The sequence below is a fragment of the Meriones unguiculatus genome, chromosome 6, assembly GCF_030254825.1.
Source record: "Meriones unguiculatus strain TT.TT164.6M chromosome 6, Bangor_MerUng_6.1, whole genome shotgun sequence".
NCBI lineage: Eukaryota > Metazoa > Chordata > Mammalia > Rodentia > Muridae > Meriones > Meriones unguiculatus.
The window spans coordinates 98211114-98230609 of NC_083354.1; positions in this window are offsets into that span (position 1 = coordinate 98211114).

Here is a 19496-nt window from a genome sequence, read left to right on the forward strand (position 1 = left end):
TTCCTATTTCTTGTAAACTGCTTTGCCTATGTCACTTCCTCCCCCTAGGAACAGTTCCCACCTTGTGGTTCTTTGGGAACCTGGATTTGCTTTACGGGGCAGGGGGCGTTGTCACTGCAAAGCCAATGTCAATCCCTTTGGCTGTCTGGGAGTGTTCCCCATTTGAAAGATAAAACAAAATCTTTTCTTTGGAAAAATCCCATCCCAGGTTTCCTTTTGCTTGTTGCATGGAGGGTGAACCGGGGTGTGGACTTGGATAATTTATTCTTTCGTGGGCCAGGCATTGTTTGTTTTGTATGCTTGAGCAGCAGCTTTGACCTGTCTGGAAGGCTCTGCGGGGCCGTGCTCTGGGCAGGGTCCTTCCTGACTCCTGCAAGTTGTTTTCTCAGGCTGCAAGTCCAAGGAGAGGAGCGAGGGAAACAAGCGAGTCCATTGTGTGAGTGCTTGCCCGGCAGCAGGCACCTGGCGGATGGTCGAGAGGGGGAGACGTGCGCCACTCACCAGAAGGCAGCCAAACCTCAGCCATGAGCCAGGCGGCTGAGCAGTGCTTTGGAAGGTGGAGGCGAAAGTGGGAGTTCACTCAGCATCTGCTGCGGGATGCTCCTCGCTGGAACAAAGATGCCATTAACCAATCACTGACTGCTCTGAGATTCTTCTACTGATGCCTGTTGCAGAATCAGCTTTCTGGGTTCTGCAATGCATTAATTTTTCTTCATCTTTAATGCAATATTCATAGCAAAACCATTTCTCCATGTTGCTCTGAATCTGGATTGCACAAAATTAATTGCCACGTCTGCATTCTAAAATGAAAATAAAATACCGTTTTCTTGGCTCTCACATTTCTGCTCTGATCTTTCCAACGTTGATGTTTGAGATAAAATGTCTGCGCTGGAAGGAGTCTTGCCTGAACAGTCTCAACATTTAAGTACGCATTCATTATGGAGAGCTCCAGCCGCAAATGTGTCTCCAACATTCTAGGCAAAATTCATTGGCCAAACAAAGTATTAATCCACAATTTAAATAAAAGGTATTTAAAATAACCATTAAAATCGTTAAGTATTTATCTTGGTGAATTGCCAGCTGGACCCATTTATACACACTCCCCAGAGAGGTTGCAAAATGCTGACAGAGATGGATGGGTGCATCAAAGTGTATTCCAGAACTTAGGAAGCCTTGAGTTCTCTTCAGAAGCTGTTGGGTTTTCATGTGCGTAACCCAGAGCAAAAGTTGTGGGCTGTGTGCAGATCATGTTGAACTTCATTCTTTCTTTCTTTTTTTTAAATACATCCTTTCAGACATAGCTCTTTTCTTTCATGTTTTATGGATTTTGCTATTTAAACCTGAGTTTGTTACATTTTCTAAATTTTCTATTCCATCAAAATACACAGATCCAAATACGCTAAAGAGAAGTCTGTTCTAATGCATATCTTTCCCCATTAACTTATGGAGACATTGAAATGTGAGCAACTTCAGTTTAAAAATGAGTTTTGGAGCTTTGGATCAGGCCAGGCAATGTCTGGGTTTAGAGAGTTATTCAAGAAGAACTTTGAAAACCAAGCTGTTTAGAATGGCACTGCAGTAATGGCTGCCAGCCAATCACAGTGATTGTCAGGCTTTTATTATTCAATAAAATGACTCCCCTTTATGTTTAATGCAGCTCTGCTGAGGAAAAGCAAGCTATCAATATCCTCCTTGCGCTTCTTCCATTTACTTACATAATTGCAGACCAGTGCTTAAAATATTCCACCACTACTTATTTCCAAGATGCCATTCTCCTCTTTCTAGGTTGCATCACCACATTAAAAACAAAAGTAAACAAAGTCAGATTGAACAAACAGCACTTTCAAAGCAGAGACTGTTGTTTAATTCTTATACATCTCTGTGGCATAGGCATTGTTATCCTCATTTTGAAGATTTAAGAGAACAAAGTCAGAGTTTAATTCATCTGTGCAAGATTCTATTGCTATGGCAAAGAGAGATATAGTCGGACTAGACTTGAATCGAGTTTCACAGCTAGAATAAGGTACTTCAAAAACTACATTCAAGAAGCTAACTCTCAGAAACTGTTGTGGATATTACCTAACAGAAGTATGCTTTTCTAAAATTTAGTATATCCAGAGAATATTGTGGAATTAAGTGAGCTGCATTGTTCTCCCCAGGTAACAGTTATAGCACGTATAATTTTATTGGCATTTTTATTTCATGAAACAGAAAAAAGGACATAAATATTTAAATTATAATAAGTTTCATATACAATAATACAGAATAAAGCACAAGTAAAAAAAAAATACTTCAAAATGGTGACTGTTTAAAGTTTCCTAAGCAAAATGCAAGCAAGTTTCCTAAGCAAAAAATCTTCAACAGATGTGCTTATATCATCATGCTCTGCTCATGTCTGCAACAGTTAACCACAGAAGCTTTCTGGAGGTTTGAATAGACAAATGCCTTTTCTGATTCTGCTCTGAATTCAGCCATGCAGCACATGAAAGTATGAAGTATACTAAATTTCAGATTAGACCACTAAGCGATGATGCTAGAGAAAAAGTCTGTTTTGAAATCTAGGCAGTGCAATTTCAACTTTTTTTCAGAAACATTTCAAGACATATGAAATATTTATGGGCACAAACATATGAATATAGCCTTAGTTGGAAATTATTTATTATATAATAATACAATTTTAAATAGGCATGTTTATATTCAGTGCCCTTAAATCACTTTGAAAAAAATCTTGATTGGTAATTTTTCAATTTGTTCTTAACATTTTGTTGTTTTTCCTTCATTATTTGTTCTGTCCCTACTAATCAAGATCCATTTCAAGCTTTGATGGTGCCGTGTATGTTTCCCAATATTCCTATCTGAAGAAAGTACAATAACAATAGTAAAACCATCATGTGCCAGTTGCCCAAGATGCCCAGATAAAAATGAAAATATAGATAATACAGCACAAGTAAAGCAATACAGAAAGAAATATCTGGAATTATGTGTGATTTAGTTGTAAATATCTAACTCTTAACATAAAATAGTTTATTGAATTCAAAGATGTTCAGATGGATCTATAAAAGATAAACCAAATTGTTACGATTTATGTATTTATATATTAAATGAATAAGTATGTTTATTGCTAAGAAAGTACATAGAGAACAAATTAATATGTATACTGATATTATTCCTTGAATGTATTTATTGTAATGAAATACTTTGAGTGCACTTCTATGATAAAATAACCTGTGCACCAGAACCTACGCACACAAAACTGAGCTGATAGTTTCTTAATAAATACACTCGACAGAGAGGAGGGCAAGGCCAACACTGTGTTATTAGTCATTGGTTACTGACCTGACAGTCATTCACTTTAATGTGGATATAAAAGTGTCTCTTCATGCATTTAGAAACTGGGAATTTTTCCCAGATAATTCTTCAGATTTTTCCAGTGAAAATGAAAATGTTATGATGTTCAGACTAAACATAGGCATGTAAAAAAATTTAAATGTTAAGAATATTAGGTTTATTTTAAAATGCTTTAGTACAAATTAAGATAAGCAAATGAGAGGCCTTTGTGGATCATAATGGTGGAGAATATATATGAGGCAAAAGAAAATATGATTGAGAAAACTCATTAAGAAAATCATCTACCACTCAATATTTCATTTTTTTCTGATGCTTTACAAATATGATATCAAGAAGAACTGTGGTCTGGGTAGTGGTGATGCACTCCTTTAATCCTACCACTCAGAAGGCAGAGGATTTCCGAGTTTGAGGACAGCCAGGTCTAAATAGGGAGTTCCAAAACAGCCTGGACTATGTAGAGATATATTGTTTTAAAATAATAGAGAGAGAAGAGGAGAAAGAAAGAGACAAACAGGCAGAGAGACAGAGAATGAAAGAGAGATTGGGAGAGAGAAAAAGGGAGAAAGGGAAGGAGGGAGAAGGAAGGAAGGAGGGAAGAAGGACTCAGACAGAGGGAGGAAGAGAGGTCTTTATAATCAGAAACTGATGTTCTAAGAGACTTCCAAGATTGTCAGACTTTCCAGGTTATAGAGAGGGACCTTCCTTCTCTGTTGAAAGGGTTACAGACTCTAATGTGCATGCCAACTTCTGTGGCAATGCTCTCCTTACCAGTAAAATTGAGAAAGTAAAGGCTGTTGGAAGAAAGATTTTTTTTTCTTTAGTACCTGTGATATTATCAAATACACCCAACGTATTCTCAGTCTCGGTGGAAAGAAAAAAATGTTTTTTAGTAAAGAAATTTCTTTATGCATGTACTTCCTTTGAAACTGGCACTTTGGGGGCATGTAGGCAGGAAAGCAAACCACTGAAGGCTTGGAAAGTTCATAGCTGAACTGTCAACACGATGATAGTTAAGTTTTATCACCACTCATTTTCCCCTAAAGATGAAAACAGTGAAGCGCAGTGAAATAGAGTGGCCTAGGAGCCAGGAAACAATGGAGCACAGAGTCAAGTCTACAAGACACTGCAATCTGATGGCTAACAGAATGCACTTGACCCACCCTTTGTATCTGCCTCATGAAAAATTCTCATTAACTTCTCTGTGCTTCAATTTCTTCATCCAGCAAACAGAGAAAGAATGAAATCCTCTGAGTGCTGTGGAGCTTGTGTGTGCAGAGTGCTTTCAACAGTTCCACATATAGAGTAGACTTTGTTATTCTCATATGAGCCATGCTGTCCTATCCTGTTTCACACAGAGGAAAACAAATCACCTTAAGCAGAGCTGTTCAGAGCTGTGTAATACTTTCTGAGCAGCTTCCATTCTTCTGCAAATGCTTGAGCAAACAGGTCATTTGGTAAACAACCTGTGTCTTTGGACTGAAGAGATACAGTGAATTCTGGAACATGAGCCAATGATGATGAAAGAAAAGGAAGAGGGAAGTAAGGACAAGACAGAAAGGAGAAAAGGACGTAATGTAAGCCAAGAGCCTGTAAAATCCTACTGAGAACACCTAAAAATCTTCGACAAGCACAAACACTGGACAGATTTGGGTCACACAGATGAGTCCTAAACAGACATGTGACAAAAATATCTTAGAAAGACATTCAGACTTTACAGTGTGCTGTTTTCGTGAGTCTGAATATTGCCTAAAATCTCCACAAAATATTTCTGGCTGAAGTTAACAAAATTCTACCTTAAAAACTAACAATTATTTAAGACGAAAACCAGGAAGAGTTATCTTCATTTGTATCCCAAATTCAAGAGAGTTGTTGTTATAAGCAATCCAGTCTGATTATCATTGCAAAATTAGTTTTATTCAAGAGAAATCTTAAAAAATGATGTTTTCTGTTCTTTCTCAAGATCTTGAAAGAATGATGGTGTTATTTTATAAGGCATAATATATTACAGTAACTATTCTCCTGTTTGTTTTCCATGTTTATTGTTTAGTTGGCTCAGGTTTCAAGTATCTTTATTAATTTAATAAAAGTATAGACTGTTTATCTGCAAGTGAAGGATTACCCATTTGTCCACATATACTGGCCTCCAAGAGATGAATCCATGAATGAATTTGTTATTCTCAAGTTTATGTACCCATCAAGCGGAGCCCTTATTACTTTCATGCATTTTAATATACAGGTGAATTTTATTAATATAAATCTTACATCTTAAAAATGACATTTTCTTTTCATAACATAAAATTAAGGGATTTCAAAAGCCAGATAAATATATAGAACAATTTTTTGATGTTATGACATAATCTGGCCTGCAATTGTTTGTCGATAGAATTGGTTACTTAAATAATCCATATTTTCCCTTTTGTTGCTTTTGTACAAATGTAAGAAAAGCCATTTGGGCAAAATGAAAGTGTATACTAACTCTGCATGGTGGTATGTGTGGATATTAGTCTACCCTCCCTTTGCTCATCTCCTTGAAACCATATGAAAGTTTATCTCATATTCTTAATTTTCTCTGACATTCCCTACTCCATTTACTCTCTCTGGGAATGCATGCCAATCAAATCCTTCCATACATACTTAGAATATATGTATGTTTGAGGAGATAACGCATTAACACTCCTGCTTTTTCTTGCCTTTTTTTATTATTATCATTTATTACAGTTCGTTCAGTTTGTATCCTGGCTGTGGCCACCTCCATCATCCCCTTCCAATCCCATCTTCCCTCTAATTTTTCCCCCTATGCCTGTCCCTTAGACCTCCTTCATTCTATTTGATCCTAACCTATCAGGTCTCACCAAGACTGGTTGCATTGTCTTCCTCTGTGGCCTGGCAAGGCTGCACCCTCCATGGGGAGGTGATCAGAGAGCCTGCCACTGAGTTCATGTCAGAGAAACCTCCTGCTCCCCTTACTAAGGAACCCACCTGGAGACTGAGTCTATGGGCTACATCTGAGCCCATGCATTATTCTTAGTTGGAATATCAATTTCTCGTTAGGGTCCCCAGACCCAGCACTCCATTTTTGTTGTTGTTGTTTCTGTTGGTCTCCTTTTGGAGTTTCTGTCCCTTCCAGGTCTTTCTATCTCCTCCATCATTCATAAGATCCCCTGCACCCTGCCCATAGTTCGGCTATAAGTCACAGCCTCTGCTTTGATATCTCGATTAGTTGTCTTTCAGAGCCCTTCTGTGGAAGGCTCCTGTCCTGTCATTCCCTGTCTTCTCCTGCTTCAGATGTCTATCGTGCTTTTCCTTCTGCCTGAGGATTGAGCATCTCCCCTAGGCTCTTCCTTGTTGTTTAGCTTCTTTAGGACTATAGATTTTAGTATGTTTATCCTATATTATATGACTAATATTCACTTATGAGTGAGTATATACCCTGTGTGTATTTCTGCTTCTGGATTACCTCACTCAAGATGATCTTTTCTAGTTCCCACCATTTGCCTGCAAAAATCATGATTTCCTTATTTATAATAGCTGAGTAGTATTCCATTGTGTAAATGTACCACAATTTCTGTATCCATGTACAGCAAAGGACACTATCATCAGAACAGCCTACCGACTGGGAAAGGATCTTCACCAACCCTATATCTGGCAGAGTGCTAATATCCAGAATTTATAAAGAACATAAGAAATTAAAAATCGAAAAATCAAGTAATCCTTCTGCTTTTTAAATCATAAGAAAAATTCTTTTTCATGTATGTTTGACTAATTAGTAAAAAAAAATGGTAAGTACAAGTAGTGATATATATATATATATATATATATATGATAGACATATACATACATGTATACACACATACACATTTAAGTACATTTACTCTCCAACATACCTTAGGGCACATTGAAGAAATGAAGGCAGAAAGATTGAAAGAACCAGAGGTTAGGGACACCTGCTGTGATACAGTGTCATCTGGAAATGACACAGCCAGTGTACTCATGAACTCATATGATCTTTGGTTGCTGGAATAAGATTGAGCTAGTCAACCTTCAAGTAAGGTTCATAAGTTCATAAGGTTCATAAGGTTCATAAGGTTCACAAGTGAGACGCTCATAAGGTTCCACAGTTTGTTGAAGAGCTACCAGTGACTGATGGCCTCTGAAGGAGGGTGCATCATTTTATATACTTTCATTTATTTTTTTGAGATTATAAATGTTTCACTTCCCACCTTCCCTTTCATCCATCCAAAGCAGTTTTTCTCAACCTTTCTACTGTGACAACCCTTTAAGACATTTCCACATTTGTGGTGATCCCCAACCATAAAATTATTCTTGTGGCTACTTCATGACTGTAATTTTACTGCTTTTTTTGTTTTTTATTATAAATATCTGTGTTTTCTGATGGCTTTTGATGACCCCTATGAAAGGATTGTGACCTCTCCCACAGTTTGAGAACCGCTTATACAAAGGATTGTGGCCTTTGGTAGGTTGTCCATGCTTTAGTGGATAAACCTAAAAACTCATATGGGCAAAAGTAATTTTGCTCAGTGGGTCATGAAAAATAACAAGAACAAGAGATTAGGAGGGAGATATAGAGAAGGTTGGGAGGAGTTGGAGGAGTGGAATTAGGAGGTAAATGTAATCAAAATATGCCATGTGCATATATGATATTCTCAAAAAATAAATAAAAATATGTTTTTAAAAGCTTCACAGTACTGTTACATGCTAATGGGTAGTACTGTTGTGTAAATAATAGAAGTAATATAGCTCAGACATAATGTGGAGAACTTTCAGAAAGCCAACACTGATTTTCTTAGCATGTGTAATGCCAAGTTTAAACCTCAGCATAGTTCCTACTTGTCCTCCAAAAGACACTAATTGATGACCTTTGAGAGTAATATACATTTGGACAGTTCTAGGAATGTTTTGAGCTTAATACTCAGGCAAATCCTTAAATTTGTGATTCTGTTTAAAGTCAGTGTTGTTTTCACTGATCTGGTAAGTTGACAAAGTACACATTGAAGCATCACAGTATAGCCCCCCACTAGCCTTTATGAAGTGCAAATTGGGTGGAAAGCACCCAGAGAATGAGCTCTAAGACAAGCAATAAGTGGGTAGAGATATGGGGAAAAAATGAATCAGAACGGAGTGTGCACAATGAAGAGAGGTGGAACACCCTGATGTGAATAGATTGTGGGGTGATCTGAGGCCATGATGAGGTTCGGGACCATGCTACTGCCAAGGCCCTTGTGCATAACTGGCCTTCACTGGCTGTGGCACTAGGGAAAGCACCATACACCTTGCCTGGACAGCACAGTAGAGCTGGCTCTGGTTGCAGGAGAGCCGGCCTATCCCCTTGACAACTGTGGCATTGGGTGAGCTTCCCCTGTGCTTGCTGGGACAGTGCTGGAGAGCTGGGCACAGGAAAGATCATGGGCTGACAAAACTGGCCACGCCCAAATCCCTGGCTTCAAGTTGACTCACCCCAACGTCTATCCTATCTATGAACTGTGAAGAGTCTGGACCTGCAGATCCAAAGCTCAGGATCTCTATGTCAAAGGGTAACAGGATATCTGAGGGGAGTCCTAGTTGGTGAGTATCCACTATTGATAGTATAGAAGAAGCCAGAGGCCTCAAAACAGACTTTTTTTTTTTACCAAATTTTAAGATTATAGGGAAGTTATTGGATATTATTAAACAAACTGCATGTATTAAGTCTACTTTCCATCTGTTAAGAATATGTCCATTGAGTTAATTCATGATTTGAGTGTTATAGTTGGCAGTTAACTGCCACATCAACTGGCTTTTAATGTTGTTTATTAAAAAAATATATTATAAGTCACATTTAAATCATGGTTTGTTACAATGGACCATGCTTCACAAACTAATGCTGGTTCTTAGTCTAGCTTAAAAATAAAAGCTTAATTATCAAATACACTTAGCTCCAGTAAAGTTTTGGTCAGGTTGTAGAACCTTCATCTACTTCCAGAAAATTAAAGCATAAAATTAGTTCTAAATAACTTTTCTCTAAAAAATATCATGCTTGTACATACATAGGAAAATTTTGTTTTTGAATCAAGAATTTTACTTATAATCAAATTCTCTTGTTTTCTGTTTATTACCTTCAATTTAATGTCCTATAATATTTTGATAAAGAACTCTTAACTTTTTGTTTTAGGCCTTAAATTTTAATATCTTTTTATTGTGTTAAAAATATGAAAATAAAAAATAATATTTAGTAGTAGGAAAATGTACAAAGTTCAAAAATTAACCTTTTTATAGAATGTGTTACTGTTAAATTTTGGGACCTCAACACTTTTGACTTTGAGACAATTAATAAAACCTCTGCACGGACATATATAAATGTGCATTTATATGTATAAGATTATAGATATGCATATGTAAATTAAAAACTTTTGAAAAGCAAAAATATTGAAGTATATCAAATTTTTGTGACTAAGTGCATCTCAAACAATCATACTCATACGTGAGTGAGTTCTTGTAACCAATGGTGGACTGCATGGGTGGGATGAGAAAGTGGGCAGGAGTGGGTACATACTTATAAGTTTAACGTTTGAAATATTCATATCTTGCCAACTGGCTTGCTTGCTAGTAGTTCATTATATTTTATTTGGAAAGCTTGTGTTTGATCTTTGCTCTGGTTTTCTCTGGGGCTTTAAATTAATAAAACAACAAATAATTTATTGTCTTGAAGCCAAACACCAAGAGCCGTGATCTTCTCAGATCTTGAGGAGTTGAAATCAAGGACTGTGTGTGTGTGTGTGTGTGTGCATTTTATATATTTGAACCTGTTGGAAGGTCCAAGGTATGCTTCACACTTTGTTTTTTATTTTCTACACAGGGAAGCTGTTTCTTTCCCTCCTCCCTCCTCCATGTCTCTCTGTTCTCTCAGCATAAAATCTTGTCTCCTAAGTATGTCTGTAATAAAGCGAGACTTTGTAGAATAATCTGAAATGTTGAAGGGAAACATGAAGAAAGAATGTGAGTATTTACAGAGAGAGCAGGTTAAGAAGGAAGGTTATATTTGATAGGCTCAAATGAAAACCTCTATTACATAATTGGATATACCTGGTGTGCCAAGAGTGATCCGGGTTAAATATATAAACATATGGCATAGTTCCTATTATTATCCTCACTTCATGGGGAGAATGAAGCATTGGGAGGCTATGCCATTTGTCCATAGTTAAGCTCCATCTGTAGTGTGGCATCAAGTTCTTTGTCCCCTCCACAAGATAACAATATTGAAGAAGAATGCAAATGAGTTTCTTGAAGACCATGAAAACTAGGGCAGTTATGATAAGAGAGACATGTTCAGGACAGGCAAATGTTGCTTGGTGTTCAAGGGAGAGAAAATATTTTATGCTGAAGCAGATGACGGGGGAAAAATGCTAGGATGATCCTAAAAATATCTGATGGGTGGAAAGTACATCTAAGGACATCTGTAGCTATGAAGAAATGTATTACCTCTAGCATGCTCACCAGAATCCATCACAAGCACAGCTAAGGGGACAGATGAAATGTCTTGGGGACTGATTTTGGAAGTTAGGGGAGAAGATAATTTGATGTCATAGGCTCCCTGGAAAAATGAAGAAATTATTTCTAAAAAAAAACAAAACAAAACAAAAAAAACAAACAAACAAAAAAACTAGACGTTTTGGACACAAGTTGATGTAACTTTCTTGGAAAAAGTTATTAAGTTGGTTTGGGGACACATTGTGTAGCAGTGACAGGAAGATATACAAACAGAGCTGCTTGGTTGGTAATAAGAACTTAACTAATTTCCCAGTTGTCCTTTTAGAGTCTTGAGAGCAATTGGCATAGATTTTGTGAGTTGAAAGTGTTTTGGATGGATGAGCTCTACAGAGGAGATACCTGGAGGGAAGCACAGGGCCTAATGTGTCCTGTGTCCAGAGTTAAGGAAAAAAAGGGGGGGAGGGGAGAAAAGAGCAAGTGGTAAATGAGTTCTCAGAGAGTTGAAGTCCAGGGCATGCATTTGTCAGGGGACCTTTAGTTAGAATGTGCTCAGTGATTAGAATCAGTAGAAAAGTTCCATTATCATATTTCCCCGATTACACCAAGTATATTTTCATGTGTTATCATATTTGACTGTGTTATATTTCACAATTGCTTCCATAAAAATAATTTGTTTTCCCCTATTCTTGAAAATGTTTTACTAAATCTCATGTATTTGACACTATCTTAAGATTTTAAAATGTTATTTTTTTGATACTTAAAGCCCTTCATTTGTAATTTGTAAATATTTTGTCATCTTAAAGGAAAATGTTTGTTGCTATCTTTCATATAAAATCTGTTTACGTAGAGAAAAAGGAGACTGCAGTATTTGGGAACTTAAGGTATATTAATAAATTATTCAGGGCATCAATAGTAGAAAATAAACATCAATTCTGAGGTCAGAATAGTAAGCTGCACTGTTTATTTTCTCCATTTCCTGCTCTGCAAATATCTAGGAATAATATAGAGATAAATGCAGATAACTGCTACATGCAAAGTTAATACTGTCTGCATTTATAATGTAGGCAGGAATTAGGAATTATAATTATCATGAAGCATTTTAAAACAGGTTCAGGAAGAATTAGCCATAAGGAAGACACTGCAGAGATGCTTATGAAAGCTATGGAGTTGTCCCTTGTGATGGGCTTTGTCAGGCAGAACTAATTATCTGTGGATGATAAGAGAAAATATGGTGAAAAACAGCAGCCATTTCCCATGGCGGGAGTATCCATTTAAAACCCAACAACTCCCTGAACCATGAGATAATTGAAACAGTACCAAAGCCAGCGTGAATAACAAGGCATGCACTGTCTTTCGTAGAAAGTAACAGGGGCAGCTTGCAAAATTAACTTCAAATGCATTCCAGAAAAAGTACATTTTGCCTGGCTTGGTGGCACACGGCTATAATACCAGCATGTGGGGGTTCCAGGTATGCCTGTGCTGCCGAAAAAGCCCTGATCTCAAAAGGCAAAACCCAATCCAAAAGTACTAAAAAAGAATAAATATTAATTGCAAATGATCCAGTTCATTTAATTAGAATAAAAGAGGATTTTCTAAGTGCATCCAAAGCAAAAACTTAATTTATCAAAGTTTGCAAACAAGCAATAAGGCATTTAGTAGATCTTTGTGTATACAACCAGCATTCAAAATGGTTTAACTCAGCAAATATTTATTTTGACTTAGAGGAGATCATATGTAGGGACACTTAATGTTCTAGCAAAACATTAAAGTTCTATCAAAATCAGATGTTTCTTTCTTTTTTTTTTTTTTTTTTTTTTTTTTTTTTTTTTTTTTGCCCCTCAATGTCAGTAAAAATCAGGAGTTGACTCATGAGGGTTTCTCCTGCAATTCCCTCTAACACTTTTGGCCCCACCTATACTTCCCAAATAGGGGCACATCCCAAGATATTATACAGTCTTTCTTGATGTTCATACTATGCCTATTGCTATCTTACCAACAAAATTACTGCTGCTAGGTAGGAAGGAGGTTATCCTGTAAGAACATAGACTGTGTCTAGTATCATTTGAGAAAGTCAGTGTCTTAGGGTTTCCATTGCTGTGAAGAAACGCAATGACCAGGAAACTCTTACAAGGAAAACATTTAATTGGGGCTAGCTTATAGTTTCAGAGGTTGGGTCCATTATCATCATGGCGGAAAACATGGCCGTGTGTAGGTAGACACGGTGCTGTAGGAAGAGCTGATCCAAAGGCAGCAGAAGGGGTCTGTGTGTCACACTGGGCATAGATTGAACATATATAACCTCAAAGCCCCCCACCCCCCAGTGACATACTTCCTCCAACAAGGCCTCCTGATAGTGCATGTCTCTATGGAAAAGCATGCTAGCACATGACTCTATTGGGGCCATACCTATTCAAACCACTACAGTCAGGAATCAATAACTGTCCCTGGTACTTATTTATTTGAGATTTATTTATTTAAGGGATGATGATCTGAATATTGATGAAGACTTAAGGAGAGAAATGCAACAATATTCAGAAAAGATTCAAAAATCATTTTTAAAGGCAAATGAAGTAGAAATGAGTATGTAGGATATGAAGGTGACATTTGAACATTTTCCAATTAATTTTCTACTTTCTTTGTGAACATTCCATTGTAGGAGATAATAAAAATACTACAAATGAAAATGATGTAGTATACTGTATTGTTTACAAAGATGGATGTTATACAATTTATATTATGATTAAATTTTTAAAAAGTTATTTTTATGTAAATTTGAAAGAGTGAGATAATAGCAAAATTTTGTAGTCTTTCTTTTTAATGCTCTCTTCTTTATTCTTGCTGAATTCCTAAAGAGAAATGTAAGTCATCGTAAACTGCATTGATATTCATGTATTCCTGTCTTTTCTAGTGCCTATTGCCTATCTCAACAAAAAGACAGTGTAGTCTCCAAGTTTATAAGGATACCCGCATAATCTGTTTAAATGCAACTTGCAGAAAACAATATAAAATCAAGGAAAATGAGCAGGTTTCTCAAATCACTTCTTTAGAGAGAAATTCAAAAACAGAGTATGCATGCTATACAAATTGTACCTGGGATATTTGCAAACAGTAATAATATTCATATATTAAGAAGCTGTAGTAGGTATAGTACAAAATTGGCTATGGAGAATGACATGATTAAAATATAAATGCTCACATAATTCTCTCAAACAGGTAAATCTGCTCCTTTTAAATTTAACACTCATTCAAAATATGTTCTGTCAAGAGAAACTAATTGGCAACATATTTAGGTAAAATGTGACTGTAAAACTGTAATTACAAACTTTGCCACCTTATGAAAAAAATAACAAAACTGACTTCTAAAAAAGTCTAATGTTTCCCTCAAGTAAAAATTTTCAAACTACCTAATCACTGAAAACTATCAAGCTCCATAATATGATCTTCATATAGTAATTTAAACAAAATATCCACATATATTTTAATAGGTTAATGGGTGTAACTCATTTTGTTTTCTATATAACTTGTGTTAAAATGCTGAAAACTAATTACATAAGAGTAAAGTATACAGTGTAAACTCCACTGGTTCAGTTTTAAACTATCATATGCTCAAGTTGGAGTAAAGCACTCATCATAAAATGTCAATGACAAATAAGAATTTTTGTGTTTCTGGCTAAAGTTGTAACTATAATTTGCTTTGAGAGATTATCAATAATGTTAGGTGCCAAAATTATTTGTATATACAAACACATGCATATAAAATGAGTTGAAATTAATAGATAGGACTCCATGAAACTGAAAAGTTACTGTATGGCAAAACAAACAAACAAACAAACAAATAAATAAACCCACACTGCCATTTAGACAAAGCAACAGGCTGTAAAAAGGGAAAAGATTTTTTAGCAACTACACATATTATAAAGGGTTAATATTCAAAATATATAGAGATCTAAAAATAATGGATATGAAAAAAACAAATAACCCAACTAAAAATGTGGTAAAGATCAAAACAGACAAATCACAAGAGGAAACATTTGAAGAAATGTTCAATATTCTTGGTCACCAGATAAATACAAATCAAAACTTTTTAAAGATTTCATCTTAAACCCTTAAGTATGGTTATAGATCAATAAGACAAATGACATATCATGCTAAAGAAAATGTGGATTAAAGAGAACATTCATCCATTGCTGAAAACTTATACAGCCACTATGGAAATCAGAGTGGCATTTCCTCAAAGTGGGAAGCAATCCCCCTCTCTCTTTCTCTCACTCTCTCTCTACTGTACAAGTGCTTTGCATGTTCTGTCTTCCTGAGTTTTTTGTTTGTTTGATGTGTGTGTGTGTGTGTGTGTGTGTGTGTGTGTGTGTGTGTGTGTGTTTATGGGATTCCTGAGCATGGATCTTTGCATCTGTATATGTTTCTGGTGCCTTTTCTTGGACTCTTTTTGTACTGATTGCTTGTTTTGTCCATTTCCAGTGTGTTTGCTTTTGTTTAATCTTATTTATTTCATTTTGCTATTATCATTTAGAAGTCTGTTTTCTTTCTAATGAGAAACAGAAAAGGGATGCTTCTGGATGAGAGAGGAAATGGGGAGAACTTGGAGGAATAGAGGAAGTAAAAACTGTAATCAGGATATCTTAGATTCAAAAGAAATCTATTTTCAATAAAATAGTATTTAAACAATGGAGTGGAGAAATTCTGTGTGTTCTAGGCAACAGCTTGACAGAAGAGCGCTTCATATTCATTCTTCTATCATATATGAAAACTCCCTAGTGGTAATTAAAAAGAAAATTTGGAGGTTAGACCTAAGAGAAAAGTAGAGAAGAATGAAATATTTTGCTCTTGAGTTAGGAGTGTACACTCTACATAGGAAATTTCTGCCTGAGGAAAAGAAACCTACTAAAACCAATGGCTATTTGTTTTTGTTTGTTTGTTTTGCCTTATATGAATAAATATTCAAATATAAGAAAGAATTGCTTTGATTTTGAAAAAATGTTGATTAATATTATTTTTCTTTTTGTTTCCAATATTTTGGCATATCATCATTGTTCATAGTAATTGGTTTCAAAAAAATGTTCTCTTATAAGTATATCCTGTTCTTTAATTAAACTCCTTCCACCTAATGTCTCTATTACACAAAGAGATACTGCTAACATAACCTTTAAATGATATAATTTGTTGAATTTTTGTACATAGAAATGACATTCTATAGAAAAATGTTCTTTTAAAAAAAGTGGTTGAATATTTGGAAAAATAATGTTAAAAGAGATGGAAAGGCCATGATTCTTGGGGCAGGATGGCCTTCTACAGCACTGTAAAACTCAGCACAGTGGCCAGGCCTTAGAATCTTGTCCAGGATGACCAGTTTCCCACTGTTTGTTTTCCCATGTCTTAAAAAGATGTATATGCTGCTTTTGATCTAAAATACAGAAGCTTTTAAAGAGCCAAACTCAAGTAAAATCACATTCTCAAATTTTTATCTGAACAATAACAAAGAGCAAACTCTTATACAATGAATCTATTAACTATACATTGTAAGTGATTTCTGAGTTGCTTTGAAAATTCACAAGTCATAGGTAAGCAAATCTTCATTGTACTTGATTTTGGAGAATATTTCTTGGAGTTCTCTATGTATGCTACAGTTTGATTATAAGTCAGTGTTCATGAAATAAAGCACTGTCCCTCTTTACTTCTCCTTGCTACACATGTATGAAAACAGTGCACCCCTGGGTGTCCAAGCAGTATTGCATTTAATGGTCCAGTTCTCCAAAGCTGCTGTTAGAATATGATAAGTGTTTTGTCATCATAGATTTTCTGTTAATGGTCACTTTTGGAATTGCTGGTGGGAATGTAAACTTGAACAACCACTTTGGAAATCAATCTGGTGCTTACTCAGAAAATTGGGAATAGTGCTACCTCAAGATCCAACTATACCACTCCTAAGCATATGTACAAAAGATGCTCAACTATACAACAAAGATATTTGCTCAACCATATCCATAGCAGCTCTATTCACGATTGCCAGAAGCTGGAAACAACCTAGAGGTCCCTCAATGGAGGCATGGATACAGAAATTGTGGGTACATTTACGTATTGAAATACCACTCGGATATTAAAAACAAAGAAATCGTGATATTTGCAGGCAAATGGTGGGAACTAGAAAAGATCATCTTGAGTGTGGTAACCCAGAAGCAGAAAGACACACATGGTATATACTCACCCATAAGTGGATATTAGGCATATAATATAGGATAAACACACTAAAATCTATACTCCTAAAGAAGTTAGCAACAAGGAAGACCCTAGGGAAGATGCTCAATCCTCATTCAACATGACAAATGTAATAGACATTGGAAGCAGGAGAAGACAGGGAACAGGACAGGAGCCCACCACAGATGGCCTCTGAAAGACTCTACTGATCAAGGTATGGAAGCAGATGTTGAGACTCATAGCCAAACTTTGGGCAGAGTGCAGGGAATCTTATGAAAGAAGGGGGAGATAGAAAGACCTGAAAAGCTTTAATAACAAATACTTTAGATTTTAGAGTTTAGAACTACACTGAGTTCAAGAAGTTGGATGAAGCGACATTGACTAGTTCTACTGAGGTCTGGTAGAGTTTTAGACTGGGCTGGAGGAAGGGAAGGCCTGGGAATCAAATGCATGGGGGTTGACAATATGCCCATCAGAAGAAAAAATGGACAGGATGGGTTATCTGGTGGAAGGGAGAAGAAACTAGCATGGTGGGTGAGCATGGTGCTCATGGTAGCAACAGTGGTGGTTTGGGAAACAACAGTGAAAGAGGCAGAAATGTCAATTATGACTGTCTTGAATAGGTTATGATTTGAACTAAGTGATTTGTTTCATCAAATTATGTTATTTTCATCATTTATTTATTCTCAGCAGGCAGTTTGATACTTCTGTTCACACAAGGGGAAGATGTATGCTAGCATCGTAAGGCGGGAAAATGAATGAAGTTCTCCAAATGGTACAGCCCCTGATTACGATTTAAAATAACAGCATTTGAAGTGTGGCATAACCTGAACAAGTGAAGAGAAGCTGAAGCTTCCAGTGTATGACAAATGAACGATGTCATGACTTCCAGGAGAGAATTATCCCAACAGCATACTGATCTCAGTTTCCAATAATGTCCGCTTGTTTGTTTTATTTGGTTTCATTTCTATGAGGATTTTGCTCTGAGGCACAGGCAGACCTCAAGTAATTTCCGATTTCCCTGTCTCTGCTTCCTGAGTGTTTGGGTTATTGGTTTGCATTGTCATATGTTGCTCATTCCAGAGAACTTATGCAGAAAACCTGCGTTAGTGGGAGAAAAGGAGTCTCAGTACTGGAATACAGCTTTACATGATGCCTTTCTTTTAAAGCTTCTAGAAATGTGAAAAAAAAGTTAATTTTGTGATAGAGAAGCCTCACAAACACTACTTGTGTGTGAACAAGGCTCATATTAACAATGATATTTTATTTGTAGCGTAACCTGGCTGTGATACTTTTGTTCATCAAAGGTAAAATTTCAGTAAAAAGGAAAAATCATAAATGGTAATAATACATGTAATGCAAATTGAGTAATGCATGAAACATATACATACTCAAGAAACATCTAATTATTCTTTCCTCTTGTTCTCCCACTCCCCTTGATAGTAAAATGAAACAAATAGTTGTCCTTTCCTGAAATCAACATGTTTTCATTTCAAAAGTATCTTCCTTAGTTTCATCTCTATGTGTACATTAACTCACACATTCTAATCCACTCTGTTCACATCTCCACTGTAGATTAACTCAGCACAACTGACAAATGAGATCTAAGTTTTAATAACCAGTCAGAAATGATCTGCAATACAATGTTTGTTATATGTTCTAAGAAGTAAAGATAAATCAAAATGACTGATAATGCTTGTAGCCTTTGAGTTGTCTCACCCGTGACATTTTGTATGTAGCAGAGATGAACTTCTAACCTCATAGCGAGGGATTCCTCCTGGACCTGTTGTGCAGACTTTTTATATATAATCTCATCCTTGTTATCACCCTTTTCTTTTACAATGACTGTTCCAGGAAAATAAATTTAAGTTGCTGAGGGCAGTTATATTGCCTTTAAGGTATTTGTCTAAATCAAAAGTCTTGGTGCACTGTGATTTGGAAGCCTGGAGTAGCAACCAAAATAAATGAGTTGAACACCCCTTTGCTGCTTTTATTTCTGCTTCTAGTTCTGTTTGTGTCTTTCCATAAACATAACTAAATTCTCCCCGAGCTTCTTCACAAGCAAATATAGTTTTTTTTTCTTCTCACATATTTCCTTTTCTTTTCAAAGCAGTAGCATTTTCCCAGACTTGTCCAAGTCACTCAGACAAATGTGTACAAAATTAAGCTTTTCTGCTTTCTGATAATTTTTTTGGAATTTTAATACTAGTTCTCTTGGCAAGAAATTATTTTGATTAAGAAAGAAAATTACATAAGTAATACCACAAAAATATGATAATTTTACTAATATTTTTATTCTTTAAAATATTTATATATTTTGATCATATTTATTACCTTCCTCCAAGTTTTTCCAGATCTTCTACCTCCTTCCTGCCTATCTGACTTTATATTCTCCCTCTTACTTTTTAGAAAAAAAAAAGTAATCTAAGTTCAGTTTGTGTTGCCTGACTACT